Below are 19,962 nucleotides of genomic sequence, written 5' to 3' on the forward strand. Positions count from 1 at the left end.
AGAAATAGGGATCCCTGGGTGGCGCAGCGGTTTGGTGCCTGCCTTTGGCCCAGGGTGTGATCCTGGAGACCCGGGATCGAGTCCCGCGTCGGGCTCCTGGTGCATGGAGCCTGCTTGTGTCTCTGCCTCTGCCTCTGTCTCTCTCTCTGTGATTATCATGAATAAATAAAAAATTAAAAAAAAAAGAAATAGAAATAAAGAACACAGTAAAGGTGGCTACACAGAGAAATTTCAAAAAAGAGTAAAGCATATTTTTATTTGTAGCTCTTTTCTTATCCTATCTTAGGATAAGAAAGCATCCTATCTTAGGATGCTTATTAAAAGCAACTGCATCAAAAAAAAAAATAAAAGCAACTGCATCAAGCAGTAATTATGAAATCCTGCTAATGAGCTTCTAATGTATAATGATGTAATTTGCATGGCAATAACAGCACAAAGTTGGGGGTAGGAAACAAGTTACATAAGAATAACTTTTCTATAGTTCTGAAATTAAGCAATTGTTAATCCAAACTAGATAGTTATAAATTAAGATGCTAATTGTAATACCCGGAGCAACCACTAAGAAAATCATTCAAAAATATCGTTAATATAAGAAATGACACGAGCAGGGCAGCCCCGGTGGCGCAGCAGTTTAGCGCCTGCCTTTGGCCCAGGGCGTGATCCTGGAGACCCTTAATCGAGTCCCATGTCGGGCTCTTTGCATGGTGCCTGCTTCTCTCTCTGCCTGTGTCTCTGCCTCTCTTTCTCTCTCTCTCTCTCTGAATAAATAAATATGAATAAATAAATAAAGTCTTTTTTTTTTTTAATTTTTATTTATTTATGATAGTCACAGAGAGAGAGAGAGAGGCAGAGACACAGGCAGAGGGAGAAGCAGGCTCCATGCACCGGGAGCCCGACGTGGGATTCGATCCCGGGTCTCCAGGATCGCGCCCTGGGCCAAAGGCAGGCGCCAAACCGCTGCACCACCCAGGGATCCCTAAATAAATAAAGTCTTAAAAAAAAAAAAAGTAATGATACGGGCAGCCCGAGTGGCTCCACTAAACCGCTCCACGGTTTAGTGCCGCCTTCGGTCCAGGGCCTGATCCTGGAGACCCGGGATCGGGTCCCTCGTGGGCTCCTTGCACGGAGCCTGCTTCTCCCTCTGCCTGTGTCTCTCATGAATAAATAAATAAAATCTTTTAAAAAAAGAAAGAAATGAAAAGAGGTGCCTGGCTGGCCCAGTAGATGGAGCATGCAACTCTTGATCTCAGGGTTGTAAGTTCGAGCCCCACATTGGGTGTGGAGATTACTTAAAAATAAAAATCCTTAAATAAAAAGAAATGACAAGAGAATTAACATAGTACACTAGAAAATATCTACTTAAAAGAAGGTGGTAATGGAAGGATAGAGGAATAAGGCATAAAAGATGAAAAACAAACATATGAGGAAAATTTGCAGATGTAAATCCTACTTTATCAGTAACTACACTGAATTTAAATGTATTAAACATGTCGTAGGCAGAGATTCACAGAATAGGTAAGAAAAAATGATCCAACTTGATGCTGTCTGCAAGAGCCACTCTTAGATTCAAAAACACAAATAGGTTGAAAGTGAATAGGTGAGAAATGATATACCTTGCAATCAGTAAGCAATAAAAAGCTGGAATGGCTACATTAATATCAGACAAAAATAGACTTTAAGTCAAAAATTATCACTATAGAAAAAGGATATTTTATAATGATAAGAGAGTCTATCTTAAAGAAGATATAACAGTTTTGGGATCCCTGGGTGGCGCAGCGGTTTGGCGCCTGCCTTTGGCCCAGGGCGCGATCCTGGAGATCCAGGATCGAATCCCACATCAGGCTCCCGGTGCATGGAGCCTGCTTCTCCCTCTGCCTATGTCTCTGCCTCTCTCTCTCTCTCTCTGTGACTATCATAAAAAAAAAAAAAAAAGATATAACAGTTTTAACATATAGTCACCTAAAAAAAAAAAAAACATATAGTCACCTAACAGCAGAGCCTCAAAATACATTAAGCAAAACTGACAGAATTAAAGGGAGAAATGGATGATTCAACGATAATAGTTGGAGTTTTCAATATCCTACTTTAATAATGGATAGAACAAGTAAACAGAATATCAACAAGGAAAGAGGCCTTGAACAACACTATAAACCAAGTAGAAATAACAGAAACCTTTGGAACACCCCACTCAACAACCACAGGATCCACATTCTTCTCAAGTGCACATGGAACATTGTCCAGAATGGACCATATGTTAAATTATAAAATAAGTCTCTGTAAGTTTGAAAGAATTTATATCAGAGGTGCCTGGGTGGGTAGCTCAGTTGGTCGAGCATCTAGCTTTTGATTTCAGCTCAGGTCATTACCTCAGTGCTGTGAGATTGAGCCCCGCATTGGGCTCCGAGCTCAGTGGGGAGTCAGCTTGAGATTCTTTCCCTCTGCCCCTCCCCCTACTCACACTTGCACTCTTTCTCTCTAAAATAAATAAAACCTTAAAAAAAGAAAAAAGAAAGAATTTATATCATACAAAATATGTTTTCTATTCACAATGGAATGGAAACAAAAATCAATAACAGAAGGAAATTGGGAAAATTCATAAATATACAGATACTAAACAACACACTAGTAGATTATCAATGGTTCAAATAAGAAATCACAATGGAAATTAAAAAAATACTTTGAGATGAATAAAAACTAAAATACAACATACAAAATTTGTGGGATGCATGTCTAGCAATGCTTAGCAGGATTTTATACCTATAAATACCAATATTAAAAGAGAAGAAGGGATCCCTGGGTGGCGCAGCGGTTTAGCGCCTGCCTTTGGCCCAGGGCGTGATCCTGGAGACCCAGGATCAAATCCCACGTCAGGCTTCCGGTGCATGGAGCCTGCTTCTCCCTCTGCCTGTGTCTCTGCCTCTCTCTCTCTCACTGTGTGCCTATCATAAATAAATAAAAATTTAAAAAAAATTAAAAAAAAATCCATCTACTTTAAAAAAAAAAAAAGAGAAGAAATATCTCTAAATCAAGAACACAGGGATCCCTGGGTGGCGCAGCAGTTTGGCGCCGGCCTTTGGCCCAGGGCGCGATCCTGGAGACCCGGGATCGAATCCCACGTCGGGCTCCTGGTGCATGGAGCCTGCTTCTCCCTCTGCCTGTGTCTCTGCCTCTCTCTCTCTCTCTCTCTCTCTCTCTCTCTCTCTCTGTGTGACTATCATAAATAAATAAAAATTTAAAAAAATAAAAGTTACATTTAAAAAAAATAAATAAATAAATAAATAAATCAAGAACACAATCTTACATTTTATGAAACTAGGAAAAAGGGTAGCAAACTAAATCCAAACAATCTAAACCCTTCCAAGAAGGAGTAGAAAATAAGGACTAGAGGAAACTAATGAAATAGGTAATAGAAAAATTATAAACAGGGGATCCCTGGGTAGCGCAGCGGTTTGGCGCCTGCCTTTGGCCCAGGGCGCGATCCTGGAGACCCGGGATCGAATCCCACATCGGGCTCCCGGTGCATGGAGCCTGCTTCTCCCTCTGACTATGTCTCTGCCTCTCTCTCTCTCTCTCTCTGTGACTATCATAAATAAATAAAAATTAAAAAAAAAGAAAAATTATAAACAAGACCAATAAAGCTAAAACTTAGCTCTTGGAAAGGATCAACAAAATTGAGAAACTTTAGCTAGACTAAGAAATAAAGAAAGAGAACTCAGATTACTAACATCAAGAATGAGGGTTAGAGTGCTAGGCTGGCTCAGTTAGAAGAATGTGTGACTCTTGATCTCGAGGTCATGAGTTTGAGCCCCACATTGGATGTAGAAATTACTTAAAAGAGAAATCTTTAAAAAAAGAGTGAGACAGGACATTACCATTGACTTTATAGAAATAAATAAGATTATAAGAAAATGACTTTATAGAAATAAATAAGATTATAAGAGAATGCTATGAACAATTGTATGCTAACAAATTAGCTCACATTGATGAAATGGACAAATTTCTAGAAAGACAAACTACTGAAAATGACTCAAGAACAAATAGAAATGGAAATAGACCTACAAGTAGAGATTGAACAATTCATAAAAAAAAAATCCAACAGAGAAATATCCAGGACCAGGTGGCTTAACTAGCAAATTAGCAAAGTTTAAAGAATTAATGACAATCATTCACAAACTCTTCCAAAAAATAAGAAAGGACAGAACATTTCTCAACACATTCTAAAAGGCAAGTATTACACCGAGCCTAAAACCAAAGATATCACAAGAAAATAAGACTACACACCAATGTCCTTTATAAATATACACACAAAAATCCTCAGCAAAATACTAGCAAACCAAATCCCACAACACATAAAAAACTTTTACCCCATGACCAAGTAGGATTTATCTCAGAAATACAAGGTTTATTCAACATACAAAAATCAATGAATGTAATATAGCATATTAATAGAATAAAAGACAAAACAATATAATCATTTCACAGATGCAGAAAAACACGACAAAAAAACCCAACACCTTTTTATGATTAAAAAAAAAAACCACTCAGCTCTAGTCATAAAACAGAATGTCTCCAACCTGATAAAGGACATCTTTGAAAAATCCACTGCTAGCATCATAATTAATAATAAAAGACTGAAATCTTTCCTCCTAAGATCAGAAACAAAATACGGATGTCTTCTATTGCTGCTTCTAGTTAACATTGTATTGGAGTTTTGATCATGGAGAGTTAAGCAAGAAAAAGAAAGAAAAGCATCCAGATTGGAAAGGAAGAAGTAAAACTATCTCTAGTTGCACGTGATTGTATATAGCAAATTATAAGGAATTCACAAAACAACCTATTAGAAGCAATAAACCAGTGTAGCAAGGTTGGAGGAAACAAGATCAACACACAAAACTCAATGATGTTTCTTTAAACCAGCAATGAAGAATACAAAAGTGAAATTAAGAAAACAATTTTAGGGGGGAGGAGCAAGATGGCGGAGGAGTAGGGTCTCCAAATCACCTGTCTCCACCAAACTACCTAGAAAACCTTCAAATTATCCTGAAAATCTATGAATTCGGCCTGAGATTCAAAGAGAGACCAGCTGGAATGCTACAGTGAGAAGAGTTCGCGCATCTATCAAGGTAGGAAGACGGGGAAAAAGAAATAAAGGAACAAAGGCCTCCAAGGGGGAGGGGCCCCGCGAGGAGCCGGGCTGAGGCCGGGGCGAGTGTCCCCAGGACAGCAGAGCCCCGTCCCGGAGGAGCAGGAGCTGCACCGACCTTCCCGGGCGGAAAGGGGCTCGCGGGGAGTTGGAGCAGGACCCAGGAGGGCGGGGATGCCCTCGGGCTCCCGGGGACAGTAACAGAGCAACTGCGCGCCCAGGAGAGTGCGCCGAGCTCCCTAAGGGCTGCAGCGCGCACGGCGGGACCCGGCGGGACCCGGAGCAGCTGAAGGGGCTCGGGCGGCGGCTCCGCGGAGGGGGCTGCGGGGCCCTGGGAGCAGCTCGGAGGGGCTCGGGCAGAAGAAGAGGCTCCGTGCGGTGGGGGCTGCGCGGTTCCAGGAGCAGCTCGGAGGGGCTCGGGCGGCAGCTCCGCGGAGGGGGTTGCGCGGCCCGGGAGCGCGAATCCACCAGCGCAGGCTCCGGAGCACAGGGCGCCGGGACACAGCCCAGGATCCAGCCTCCCCCGGGACAGGCAGAGGCCGGGAGGGCCCAGGACAGCAAGGACGCTCCTGCCCCAGCTGAGCAGATCAGCGGCCCCGCCCCGGAGCCTCCAGGCCCTGCAGACGGAGTTCCTGCCGGAGCTGACTCCAGGTTTCCAGAGCTGCCCCGCCACTGGGGCTGTTCCTCCTGCGGCCTCACGGGGTAAACAACCCCCACCGAGCCCTGCACCAGGCAGGGGCACAGCAGCTCCCCCAACTGCTAACACCTGAAAATCAGCACAACAGGCCCCTCCCCCAGAACACCAGCTAGACTGACAACTTCCAGGAGAAGCCAAGGGACTTAAAGAACACAGAATCAGAAGATACTCCCCGGTGGTTCTTTTTTTTGTTTGTTTGTTTTTGTTTTTGTTTTTGTTTTTGTTTTTGTTTTGTTTTGCTTTTTGATTTGTTTCCTTCCCCCACCCCCTTTTTTTCTCCTTTCTTTTTCTTTCTCTTTTTCTTCTTTTTTTTTTTTTTTCTTTTTTTTTCGTTTTTTTTTTCTTTTTCTTCCCTTTTTTTTTCTCTTTCTCTTTTCTTTCCTTCTTTCTCTCCTCTCTTTTTCTCTTTTTCCCAATACAACTTGCTTTTGGCCACTCTGCACTGAGCAAAATGACTAGAAGGAAAACCTCACCTCAAAAGAAAGAATCAGAAACAGTCCTCTCTCCCACAGAGTTACAAAATCTGGATTACAATTCAATGTCAGAAAGCCAATTCAGAAGCACTATTATACAGCTACTGGTGGCTCTAGAAAAAAGTATAAAGGACTCAAGAGACTTCATGACTGCAGAATTTAGAGCTAATCAGGCAGAAATTAAAAACCAATTGAATGAGATGCAATCCAAACTAGAAGTCCTAACGACGAGGGTTAACGAGGTGGAAGAACGAGTGAGTGACCTAGAAGACAAGTTGACAGCAAAGAGGGAAACTGAGGAAAAAAGAGACAAACAATTAAAAGACCATGAAGATAGATTAAGGGAAATAAACGACAGCCTGAGGAAGAAAAACCTACGTTTAATTGGGGTTCCCGAGGGCGCCGAAAGGGACAGAGGGCCAGAATATGTATTTGAACAAATTCTAGCTGAAAACTTTCCTAATCTGGGAAGGGAAACAGGCATTCAGATCCAGGAAATAGAGAGATCCCCCCCTAAAATCAATAAAAACCGTTCAACACCTCGACATTTAATTGTGAAGCTTGCAAATTCCAAAGATAAGGAGAAGATCCTTAAAGCAGCAAGAGACAAGAAATCCCTGACTTTTATGGGGAGGAGTATTAGGGTAACAGCAGACCTCTCCACAGAGACCTGGCAGGCCAGAAAGGGCTGGCAGGATATATTCAGGGTCCTAAATGAAAAGAACATGCAACCAAGAATACTTTATCCAGCAAGGCTCTCATTCAAAATGGAAGGAGAGATAAAGAGCTTCCAAGACAGGCAGCAACTAAAAGAATATGTGACCTCCAAACCAGCTCTGCAAGAAATTTTAAGGGGGCCTCTTAAAATTCCCCTTTAAGAAGAAGTTCAGTGGAACAGTCCACAAAAACAAAGACTGAATAGATATCATGATGACACTAAACTCATATCTCTCAATAGTAACTCTGAATGTGAACGGGCTTAATGACCCCATCAAAAGGCGCAGGGTTTCAGACTGGATAAAAAAGCAGGACCCATCTATTTGCTGTCTACAAGAGACTCATTTTAGACAGAAGGACACCTACAGCCTGAAAATAAAAGGTTGGAGAACCATTTACCATTCGAATGGTCCTCAAAAGAAAGCAGGGGTAGCCATCCTTATATCAGATAAACTAAAATTTACCCCAAAGACTGTAGTGAGAGATGAAGAGGGACACTATATCATACTTAAAGGATCTATTCAACAAGAGGACTTAACAATCCTCAATATATATGCTCCGAATGTGGGAGCTGCCAAATATATAAATCAATTATTAACCAAAGTGAAGAAATACTTAGATAATAATACACTTATACTTGGTGACTTCAATCTAGCTCTTTCTATACTTGATAGGTCTTCTAAGCAAAACATCTCCAAAGAAACGAGAGCTTTAAATGATACACTGGACCAGATGGATTTCACAGATATCTACAGAACTTTACATCCAAACTCAACTGAATACACATTCTTCTCAAGCGCACATGGAACTTTCTCCAGAATAGACCACATATTGGGTCACAAATCGGGTCTGAACCGATACCAAAAGATTGGGATTGTCCCCTGCATATTCTCGGACCATAATGCCTTGAAATTAGAACTAAATCACAACAAGAAGTTTGGAAGGACCTCAAACACATGGAGGTTAAGGACCATCCTGCTAAAAGATAAAAGGGTCAACCAGGAAATTAAGGAAGAATTAAAAAGATTCATGGAAACTAATGAGAATGAAGATACAACCGTTCAAAATCTTTGGGATGCAGCAAAAGCAGTCCTAAGGGGGAAATACATCGCAATACAAGCATCCATTCAAAAACTGGAAAGAACTCAAATACAAAAGCTAACCTTACACATAAAGGAGCTAGAGAAAAAACAGCAAATAGATCCTACACCCAAGAGAAGAAGGGAGCTAATAAAGATTCGAGCAGAACTCAACGAAATCGAGACCAGAAGAACTGTGGAACAGATCAACAGAACCAGGAGTTGGTTCTTTGAAAGAATTAATAAGATAGATAAACCATTAGCCAGCCTTATTAAAAAGAAGAGAGAGAAGACTCAAATTAATAAAATCATGAATGAGAAAGGAGAGATCACTACCAACACCAAGGAAATACAAACGATTTTAAAAACATATTATGAACAGCTATACGCCAATAAATTAGGCAATCTAGAAGAAATGGACGCATTCCTGGAAAGCCACAAACTACCAAAACTGGAACAGGAAGAAATAGAAAACCTGAACAGGCCAATAACCAGGGAGGAAATTGAAGCAGTCATCAAAAACCTCCCAAGACACAAGAGTCCAGGGCCAGATGGCTTCCCAGGAGAATTTTATCAAACGTTTAAAGAAGAAATCATACCTATTCTCCTAAAGCTGTTTGGAAAGATAGAAAGAGATGGAGTACTTCCAAATTCGTTCTATGAAGCCAGCATCACCTTAATTCCAAAGCCAGACAAAGACCCCGCCAAAAAGGAGAATTACAGACCAATATCCCTGATGAACATGGATGCAAAAATTCTCAACAAGATACTGGCCAATAGGATCCAACAGTACATTAAGAAAATTATTCACCATGACCAAGTAGGATTTATCCCTGGGACACAAGGCTGGTTCAACACCCGTAAAACAATCAATGTGATTCATCATATCAGCAAGAGAAAAACCAAGAACCATATGATCCTCTCATTGGATGCAGAGAAAGCATTTGACAAAATACAGCATCCATTCCTGATCAAAACTCTTCAGAGTGTAGGGATAGAGGGAACATTCCTCGACATCTTAAAAGCCATCTATGAAAAGCCCACAGCAAATATCATTCTCAATGGGGAAGCACTGGGAGCCTTTCCCCTAAGATCAGGAACAAGACAGGGATGTCCACTCTCACCACTGCTATTCAACATAGTACTGGAAGTCCTAGCCTCAGCAATCAGACAACAAAAAGACATTAAAGGCATTCAAATTGGCAAAGAAGAAGTCAAACTCTCCCTCTTCGCCGATGACATGATACTCTACATAGAAAACCCAAAAGTCTCCACCCCAAGATTGCTAGAACTCATACAGCAATTCGGTAGCGTGGCAGGATACAAAATCAATGCCCAGAAGTCAGTGGCATTTCTATACACTAACAATGAGACTGAAGAAAGAGAAATTAAGGAGTCAATCCCATTTACAATTGCACCCAAAAGCATAAGATACCTAGGAATAAACCTCACCAAAGATGTAAAGGATCTATACCCTCAAAACTATAGAACACTTCTGAAAGAAATTGAGGAAGACACAAAGAGATGGAAAAATATTCCATGCTCATGGATTGGCAGAATTAATATTGTGAAAATGTCAATGTTACCCAGGGCAATATACACGTTTAATGCAATCCCTATCAAAATACCATGGACTTTCTTCAGAGAGTTAGAACAAATTATTTTAAGATTTGTGTGGAATCAGAAAAGACCCCGAATAGCCAGGGGAATTTTAAAAAAGAAAACCATATCTGGGGGCATCACAATGCCAGATTTCAGGTTGTACTACAAAGCTGTGGTCATCAAGACAGTGTGGTACTGGCACAAAAACAGACGCATAGATCAGTGGAACAGAATAGAGAATCCAGAAGTGGACCCTGAACTTTATGGGCAACTAATATTCGATAAAGGAGGAAAGACTATCCATTGGAAGAAAGACAGTCTCTTCAATAAATGGTGCTGGGAAAATTGGACATCCACATGCAGAAGAATGAAACTAGACCACTCTCTTTCACCATACACAAAGATAAACTCAAAATGGATGAAAGATCTAAATGTGAGACAAGATTCCATCAAAATCCTAGAGAAGAACACAGGCAACACCCTTTTTGAACTCGGCCATAGTAACTTCTTGCAAGATACATCCACGAAGGCAAAAGAAACAAAAGCAAAAATGAACTATTGGGACTTCATCAAGATAAGAAGCTTTTGCACAGCAAAGGATACAGTCAACAAAACTCAAAGACAACCTACAGAATGGGAGAAGATATTTGCAAATGACATATCAGATAAAGGGCTAGTTTCCAAGATCTATAAAGAACTTATTAAACTCAACACCAAAGAAACAAACAATCCAATCATGAAATGGGCAAAAGACATGAACAGAAATCTCACAGAAGAAGACATAGACATGGCCAACATGCACATGAGAAAATGCTCTGCATCACTTGCCATCAGGGAAATACAAATCAAAACCACAATGAGATACCACCTCACACCAGTGAGAATGGGAAAAATTAACAAGGCAGGAAACAACAAATGTTGGAGAGGATGTGGAGAAAAGGGAACCCTCTTACACTGTTGGTGGGAATGTGAACTGGTGCAGCCACTGTGGAAAACTGTGTGGAGGTTCCTCAAACAGTTAAAAATATACCTGCCCTACGACCCAGCAATTGCACTGTTGGGGATTTACCCCAAAGATACAAATGCAATGAAACGCTGGGACACCTGCACCCCGATGTTTCTAGCAGCAATGGCCACGATAGCCAAACTGTGGAAGGAGCCTCGGTGTCCAACGAAAGATGAATGGATAAAGAAGATGTGGTTTATGTATACAATGGAATATTACTCAGCTATTAGAAATGACAAATACCCACCATTTGCTTCAACGTGGATGGAACTGGAGGGTATTATGCTGAGTGAAGTAAGTCAGTCGGAGAAGGACAAACATTATATGTTCTCATTCATTTGGGGAATATAAATAATAGTGAAAGGGAAAATAAGGGAAGGGAGAAGAAATGTGTGGGAAATATCAGAAAGGGAGACAGAACATAAAGACTGCTAACTCTGGGAAACGAACTAGGGGTGGTAGAAGGGGAGGAGGGCGGGGGGTGGGAGTGAATGGGTGACGGGCACTGGGTGTTATTCTGTATGTTAGTAAATTGAACACCAATAAAAAAAAAAAAAAAAGAAAACAATTTTATTTATGAGAGGATCAAAAAGATGAACATACTATGAAAATACTTAGGAATAGGGATTCCCGGGTGGCTCAGCAGTTTAGCGCCGCCTTCAGCCCAGGGCCTGATCCTGGAGACCCAGAATCAAGTCCCACGTCCCGCTCCCTGCATGGATCCTGCTTCTCCCTCTGCCTGTGTCTCTGCGCCTCTCTCTCTCTCTCTCTCTCTCTCTTTCTCTCTCTCTCTCTCTCTCTCTCTCTTTCTTTCTTTCTTTCTTTCTCTCTCTCTCTCTCTCATTAATAAATAAATAAAATTTAAAAAAAAACTTTCATGAATCAAAGAACCCTATCAGGAAATTGAAGGGGTGCCTGGTTGGCTCAGAGGAGCCTGTGACTCTTGATCCTGCGGTTTTAAGTTCAAGCCCCACCATTGGGTGTAGAGATTACTTACAAATAAAATCTTAGAAAAAAAGAGGAATTGAAAAGACAAGTCACATAATGGGAGTAAAATTTTGCAAATTGTATTGCTGTTAAGGTTGTAGTATCCAGAGTACATAAAGAATTCTTCCAACTTAGCAACAAAAAGGCAACCTAATTATTTTTTAATAAATTTATTTTTTATTGGTGTTCAATTTGTCAACATACAGAATAACACCCAGTGCTCATCCCGTCAAGTGCCCACCTCAGTGCCTGCGACTCAGTCACCCCCACCCCCTGCCCACCTCCCCTTCCACCACCCCTAGTTCATTTCCCAGAGTTAGGAGTCTTTCATGTTCTGTCTCCCTTTCTGGTATTTCCCAGTTATTTTTTCTCCTTTCCCCTTTATTCTCTTTCACTATTTTTTATATTCCCTCAATGAATGAGACCATATAATGTTTGTCCTTCTCCGATTGACTTATTTCACTCAGCATATTACCCTCCAGGCAACCTAATTAAAAACAGGCAAAGGACTCAGATAGACATTTCTCCAAAAATATATGAATGACCCAAAAGTTCATGAAAATATACTCAGTGTCATTAGACTTAGGGAAATGCAAATCAAACCACGAGATACTACTTCACATCCACCAAGATGGCTATCATAAATAAGATGGACAAGAACAAATGTTGGTGAAGCTATGGAGAGATTGAAACCCTCGTATGTTGCTGGTGGCTCTGCAAAATGGTACAGCTGGTTTGGAAAACAGTTTGTCAGTTCCTCAGAAAATTAAACATAGAGTTACCACATGAGCCAGTGATTCTACTTCTAGGTAAATAAATGAAAATATGCATTCCTTAAAACTTGTGTATGAATGTTCATAGCAACATTATGTATAACAGCCAAAATGCACCAACAATCCAAGTGTCCATCAATAAACTGATAAACAAAATATGGTCCAGCCATACAATAGAGGATTAATTTACCATAAGGGGAATGAAGTACTGATGCATGCCACAACATAAATGACTGTGGAAAACATGTTTAAGTCAAAGAAGCCAGACCCAGTGGCGACAGATGGTGACTACACTCACCGTGGTGACCACTGAGTAATGTATAGAATTGTCGAATTTATATGTCGTATACCTGAAACTAATATAACATTGCATGTTAATTATACATCAATGAAAAAAAGAAGCCAGACACAAAAGGCCACATATTGATCATTCCATTTGAGATGTGCAGGATGGGCAAATTTATAGAGACAAAAAGGAGATCATGGTTTGTGATCAAGGAGATTCACAATTTTGTGAATATACTAAAAAAAGAAGCACTGAATTGTACACTTTAAAAAGGCATGTGAATTACATCTTGGGGGGATAAAAGGAAGGATAAGAGGAGAAAAAAAAAACAGTACCACTACCAAGTAAATGAAATTGCTGATGTTGTCACAGATCCTCCTGAGGTGCCAATTATTTTCTCTGTGAAGGGAAGGGGTAGGCTCCTGATAAAGCCAACATCTAATTGGGAATGGCTGTGCTCCAGGACCCTGCGGGACAAGTTTTAATAACACTCCTCTAATAGTTACTCTAGTAATTTCTCCAGAAATGTGTGTAGTACATTTTGCTTTTCCCAACAATTTCTGTTAAAAGCACAATGATGTTTTATGTTTCCCGTTTCATCCAAAAGTTAGGTGCGCAGGTTGTTCTAGAAAGTTTTCCTCTCCAGCTGGGCTATAGACATTCCAATGAGCCAATCTTGTCTTTGATGAGAAACCGAATCTCAGTTATACATGTTGCTGGCCTATGAAAGAGGATTAATGCTGTGTCAATTAAGTGACATGCTCTGGTTTGTAATTTAAATCCTGTAGATTTGTGATTATGGCATTTGTTTTTACACTGAAATGGGAGAATATAAATACTTAGGTTTGTGTCTAATGATTTTGCCAGCTAGTTTGCCAGTGAAAAGTTTTCCCTTCACTTTGTTGTTAATGCTGCTGGGCTTCCTGCCAGTTCAGTCACAATTACCCCACACTGTCATCTTGTCATCTGAAAGAATTCTGCAGTTGTAGATTCTGAACAAATGTGGACTGAATGAATGAATGATGTGTTTTTCTTGTTTATTTTTCTTGGGGGGAGGGTGTTACAGAATCATAAATAAATGCTTTATATTGTGATTTGGCCACTAAGAAATTAAGTCCGCCATCATTCAAATGAGAAGTCAGATGGCAGGAAGTAGTTCGACAGGGGCATGATGGGAGTATTTATGAACATGGATCATCTTTGTTCCCCACCAAGAGCATGGTACCTAGGAGCCCAGAAAAAAAAAAAAAAAGCAGGCAAGAGTGAGAGTTAGGCTGTAAGAGAAGGTGGGGCTTCCTGTGTCCAATCTCTTTACTTCCTCCTCCAAGCTACTGACCTCCCCTTAACTCCATTACTGAATATAGTCTTTGTACTGGCATGGGGTGTATATAGTTCCTTAGAGGACCCTGAAAGATTGGGTTTGTTGAGGCTAACACCTATTGCTCTCTGTTGCCCCTTGTGGATGCACAGAGGGAACACAGCATGTGTCCCTCCCTGATGGAACGATACTGTAATAGTCTCAACGTGGGGCAGGAAAATAATCTGAATTTGAAGAGTCAGCAGCTATAACACTGGATATATAAGGGCAGCACGTGGGTTAAGCTTGGAAATGGCTTTGATTGTTTGCTTGTGGATGCCAGTGCTGGCCTACTGGGGTCCTTGTCCTGATTATTTTGTTTTGTACTGTTTGCTAGACCATTTGTCAGTCCTATTTCTCTTCCATTCTTTGGAAGAGTATTGAGAGGTCTTTAAACTCCAACCTGAACACCACCGACCCATGAACAACAGTGCCCACTCCTGGCAATTATCCAGGGAATTCCTGGAATAACCAAAAGGTCTGAGTGGCAGATTCTAATTCCTTTCTTGGTGCGGACTCTTCCTACATTTCTCTATCTACATTTCTCACCTGAGTCTGGAACTGTGAGGGGCTTTTTATCATCCACTCCCCATTACAGTTGGGTCCCAGGTCCCACCGCTACCAGGCTTGAATGTAACTTAACTCCCAGTCCAATTCTAGGCCCACTTCCTATGGAGGCTTTTTGGGTGTATCTTGTTTCGGCCAGAAGTGGGTTCTAAGAATTGGGGTCAGAGAATGTCCATGCTGGCTGGCATACAACTATCAACACAGGAATTATTCAAGAAAGGAGAGGATTAAATGATGGTAGACATATCCACCACCCCCTTCTTCCACCTGTCTGCGGGAGAGCTATCCCCAGACCAATTGGTGAAGCCTCTATAACTAATAGTGGTAATGAAAATAATAATGGTTACAGGGCACCTGGGTGGTTCAATTGGTTAAGTGTCTGACTCTTGATTTCAGCTCAGGTCATGATCTTGGGGTTCTGATATCCAGCCCCACTTCAGGCTCCATGTTCAGTGGGGAGTCTGCTTGAGAGTCTCTCTCCCTCTCCCCCTCCCCCTGCTCTTTCTCTCTCTCTCTAAAATAAATAAATAAGATTTAAAATAATAATAATAGCTGCATTTATTGAATGGGCACTAGATTCTAGCCACGTGTCATACAGCTCTATGAGCTAGGTATTATTAGTCCTACTTTAATGTTGAAGGATTTGAAGCTTAGACAAGATATAACACTTGTGGCAGAGTAGAGATTCGAAACCAGGTCTGCCTCCAGAGCCCATGTTCCTCCATAGCACATTGTTCCATTTGTGTTAGAAAATCATGGGCTTTTGGTGGTTTTGGTGCTATCGTCAGAAAGAAATATATATATATATATATATATATATATATATATATCACCCTACATGGAGGCTGAAATGGTAGGGGGAAAGAGATGTAATATGACCCTCAGAATAAACATTTTATTTATTATTAGTATCCTTCCTGTGACTATAATCAAATCTCAGCTCCAACAATAAAGACAGGAAGTATGTCCAGCTTAAAATTTGGGGCACTTGGGCGGCCCAGTTGGTTAAGCATCTGCCTTCAGCTCAGGTCATGATCTTGGGGTCCTAGAATTGAGCCCTGCCTCAGGCTCCCTGCTCATTAGGAGCTGCTTCTCCCTCTCCCTCTTCCTGCTGTTCCCCCTGCTTGTGCTTGCATGCTCTCTCTCTCTGTCAAATAGATAAATAAAATCTTTGAAAAAAGTGTATCTGTATAATATTTATGGTAAAATCTACCTTTTTAAAATTAATCCAAATCACAGAAGATAACAGAACACAGTTTTCTTTCTCCCTCTATTCTATCTTTAATCTCACCTATCTATATTTGAATTTTCAAAGGAAATTTTTGTTAAGTTTTCTTACCTACATGCTATATAAAGTGCATAAATCTTATGTGCATCTCTCAGTGAGTTTTCACAAGGTAAAAATACCCATGTAGTCACCGCCCAAATCAAAATAAAGAACGTGACCAGGGCACCTGGGTGGCTCCGTTGGTTGAGCATCTGCCTTCGGTTCAGGTCATGATCCTGGAGTCCCCAGATTGAGCCCCGTGTCCGGCTCCCTCCTCAGTGGGAGTCTGCTTCTCCCTCTCTCTCCTCCTGCCCCTCCTCCCTGTCTCGCTCACTCTGTCTTTCAAATAAATAAATAAAATCTTAAAAAAAAGAATGTGACCAACATCCCAAAAGTCTGCCTCTCAGGAAGCCTACCTCCCCACTCTCCCCACTCCTGCTAAAACAAATGAATAAATCTTTTTTTTAATTACTAAAATAACTACCATATGATCCAATAATTCCACTTCTGGGTAGTTATCTGAAGGTAACAAAAACAGTAAGTGAAAAAGATATACGTACCCCCATGTTTAGTGCAACATTATTTATAATAGCCAAGAAAAGGAAGCAACCCAAGTTTCTATTTTGAATGAATGGATAAAGAAAATGTGGTATACACACACACATATGCACATACACACACTAGAATAATACTCAATAATAAAAAAGAATGAAATCTTGCCATTTGCAACATGTATGGACCTTGAGGGCATTATCCTAAGTAAAATAAATCAGAGAAAGATGGGGGATCCCTGGGTGGCTCAGCAGTTTAGCACCTGCCTTCAGCCCAGGGGAATCCCGGGATTGAGTCCCACGTCAGGCTCCCTGCATAGAGCCTGCTTCTCCCTCTGCCTGTGTCTCTGCCTCTCTCTCTATCTCTGTGTCTCTCATGAATAAATAAATGAAATCTTTAAAAAAATCAGAGAAAGACAAACATCTTATGATCTTACTTATACGTGGAATCTAAAAAAACAAACAAAAAATCCACAAACCCATTGATACAGAGAACAAATTGGCAATTGTTAGAGGTGGGGGAGATAGGTGAAATGGGTGAAGGGGATCAAAAGGCACAAACTTCCAGCTATAAAAGGAATAGTCATGGGGATGTAACGGACAGCATAGTGACTATAGGTTACAATACTATATTTTATATTTGAAAGCTGCTAAGAGAGTAATCTTGAAAGTTCTCATCACAAGGAAACAAATTGTACCTGTGCATGGTAGTAGATATTAACTAGACTTATTGTGGTGATCATTTTGAAATATATACAAATATCAAATCATTATGTTGTATACATGAAAGTAATGGCATGTTATATATCAATTATATCTCAATGAAGAATAAGTTGAAAAAATGAAATGAAAAGACAACATGATGAAACCTATGGGATGCTGTGAAAGCTGTGCTCAGATGTACATTTATAGTGTTCAATGCTTACGTTTAAAGAAAAGAAAGATCCCCAATCGATAACCTGACTTTATACCTTTGACTTTAGACTTCTACCTTTTACCCCACACATCACAAAGCAATTCTCAGACACCACTTGGCTGTCCTACCATGCAGTTCAATTCTGACACTATCTATCTGGAGACAGCATCAGGTTCTGTAGGTTAAGGGCTCAGTCCTAGGAATTGGGAATCAGTCACCCAGATTCTAGTCACAAGTCCAGGTTGTCATCTGTGCTTCTGACCAACCACCTATAAATCAGAGGTTCCCACAACTCCTACCTTGGACTCAGTAATTTTCCAGATGGCTCACAGAACTCAGGAAACCCATTTACTCACCAGGTTACTGGTTCATTACAAAGGATACACATCAACAGCCAGATGAAATGATATAATACTTAGGCAACGTCCCAAAGGAGTTTCTGTCCTCGTGGCGTTTAGTGCCAGGCGTGGTAGCACATGGAAGCATTCTGGTTCCCCAACCTGGAAGCTCTCTGAACCCCAATCTTTTGGGTTTTTATAGAAACTTCATTACATAGGTGTGATGGGTCAAATCACTGGGCATTGGTAATTGACTCAACCTCCTCCTGGAAATCAGGGAGAGAGATTGAAAGTTTCAAGCCTCTACTCAAGGTCGGTTCCCTTGGCAACCAGCCTCCATCCTTAGGTGCTTTCTAAAAGTCACCACATGGGGCTCCTGGGTGGCTCAGTGGTTGAGCATCTGCCTTTGGCTCAGGGCATGACCCCCAGGTCCTGGGTTGGAGTCCCACATCAGGCTCCCTACAGGGAGTCTGCTTCTCCCTCTGCCTATGTCTCTGCCTCTCTCTGTGTGTCTTTCATGAATAAATACATAAAATCTGAAAGAATGAAAAAGAAAGAAAGAAAGAAAGAAAGAAGAAAGAAAGAAAGAAAGAAAGAAAGAAAGAAAGAAAGAAAGAAGAAAGAAAGAGAAAAGTCACCTCATTAACATAACCCCAGTTGTGATGGAAAGGGGCTTATGATGAGTAACAATACATCCATTTCACCTTTATGGCTCTCAACCAATTACAGGAACTAAGAGCAAGAAACCACATATTATAACAAAAGATGCTCCTATTGCTTTGAGAATGCCAAAGGTTTTGGAAGTTGTGAGCCTAACAAACATGAGAAATATATTTTGGTCATCTGAGGAATCAAATACACTTATTTCTTATACTCACAATACCACAGGTATTCAAATACTTATACACAAATGTTCATAGCAGCACTGTTCACAACTGTCAGAAGCTTGAAATAAACCCATAGAATCATGAACGACTAAGTGCCATGCAACACATCCATATAACAGAATATTATTAAGTCATGAAAAGGAATGAAGTGCTGCCATGTGGATGAACCTCAGAAACATACCGAGTAAAAGAAGCCAAACATAAAAGGTCATATGTTGTATGATTCCATTCATATGAAACACCCAGAATAGGCAAATCCAAAGAAACAGGAAGTAAGTTAGTGGTTGCCAGAGTCTAGTGGGGAGGAGGGAAAGGGGAATGAGAGCTTACTGGGTATGGATTTCTCTTTGTGATGAGGAAATATTTTTGAATTCGAGGTGATAATTGCACAACATTGTGAATGTACTAAATGGCACTGAATTGCACAATTTAAAGCTGTTAATTTTAAGTTATATGAGTTTTACCTCAGCAAAAAAGAAATAATGAATAAAAAAGAAAAAAGAAAATAAACAAGAAAATGGAAAACTTAAGCCCTAATATATCAATATTTTGTTAAATGCAAATATAAGTAGATGTGTTGAAAAAGAGATTGGCAGAGTGGTTAAATGAACGTTGCTCAACTCTATGCTGTCTACAAAAACTGACTTCAAATATAATTAAGTTAAAAAACCAATATAATTAAATAGAGAGATTAAAAGTAAAGGAATGAAAAAGATATAGCATGCAAACTTTAATCAAAAGAAAGCAAGGGGGCACCTGGGTGTGGAGCCTTCTTGGGATTCTCTCTCATCTCTCTCTCTGCCCCCTCTCCCACTCATGTATGCACAAACTCTCTCTAAAAAAGGGAAAAAGAAAACAGTATTGGCTTTATTAACACCAGATAAAGTAGATTTCAGAGAAAATATTACCAGGGACAAAGAAGAACATTGCATAACGAGAAAAGGTTCAATCTACTGAGAAGACACACTGATCCTAAATATGTACACCAAAGTACAGAGCTTCCAACAACATGAAACAATAACTGATAGAACTAAAAAGAGAAACAAACAAGTCCACAGTATCGTTAAGGGCTTTAACAATCCTGTTTCAGCAATTGAGAGAACTGACATAAATAATAACCCCTTAAGGGGCACCTGGATGAAACAGTCAGTTGAGCACCTGACTCTTGGTTTTGGCTCAGGTTGTGATCTCGAGGTTATGGGATTGAGCCCCTTATCGGGCTCCACACTCAGTGCAGAGTCAGCTTGATATTCTCTCTCTCCCTCTGCCCCTACCCTGCTCATGCTCGCACACTCTCTCTCAAATAAATAAATAAA

Source organism: Canis lupus, chromosome X (genome assembly GCF_003254725.2).
Source record: "Canis lupus dingo isolate Sandy chromosome X, ASM325472v2, whole genome shotgun sequence".
Classification (NCBI taxonomy): Eukaryota; Metazoa; Chordata; class Mammalia; order Carnivora; family Canidae; genus Canis; species Canis lupus.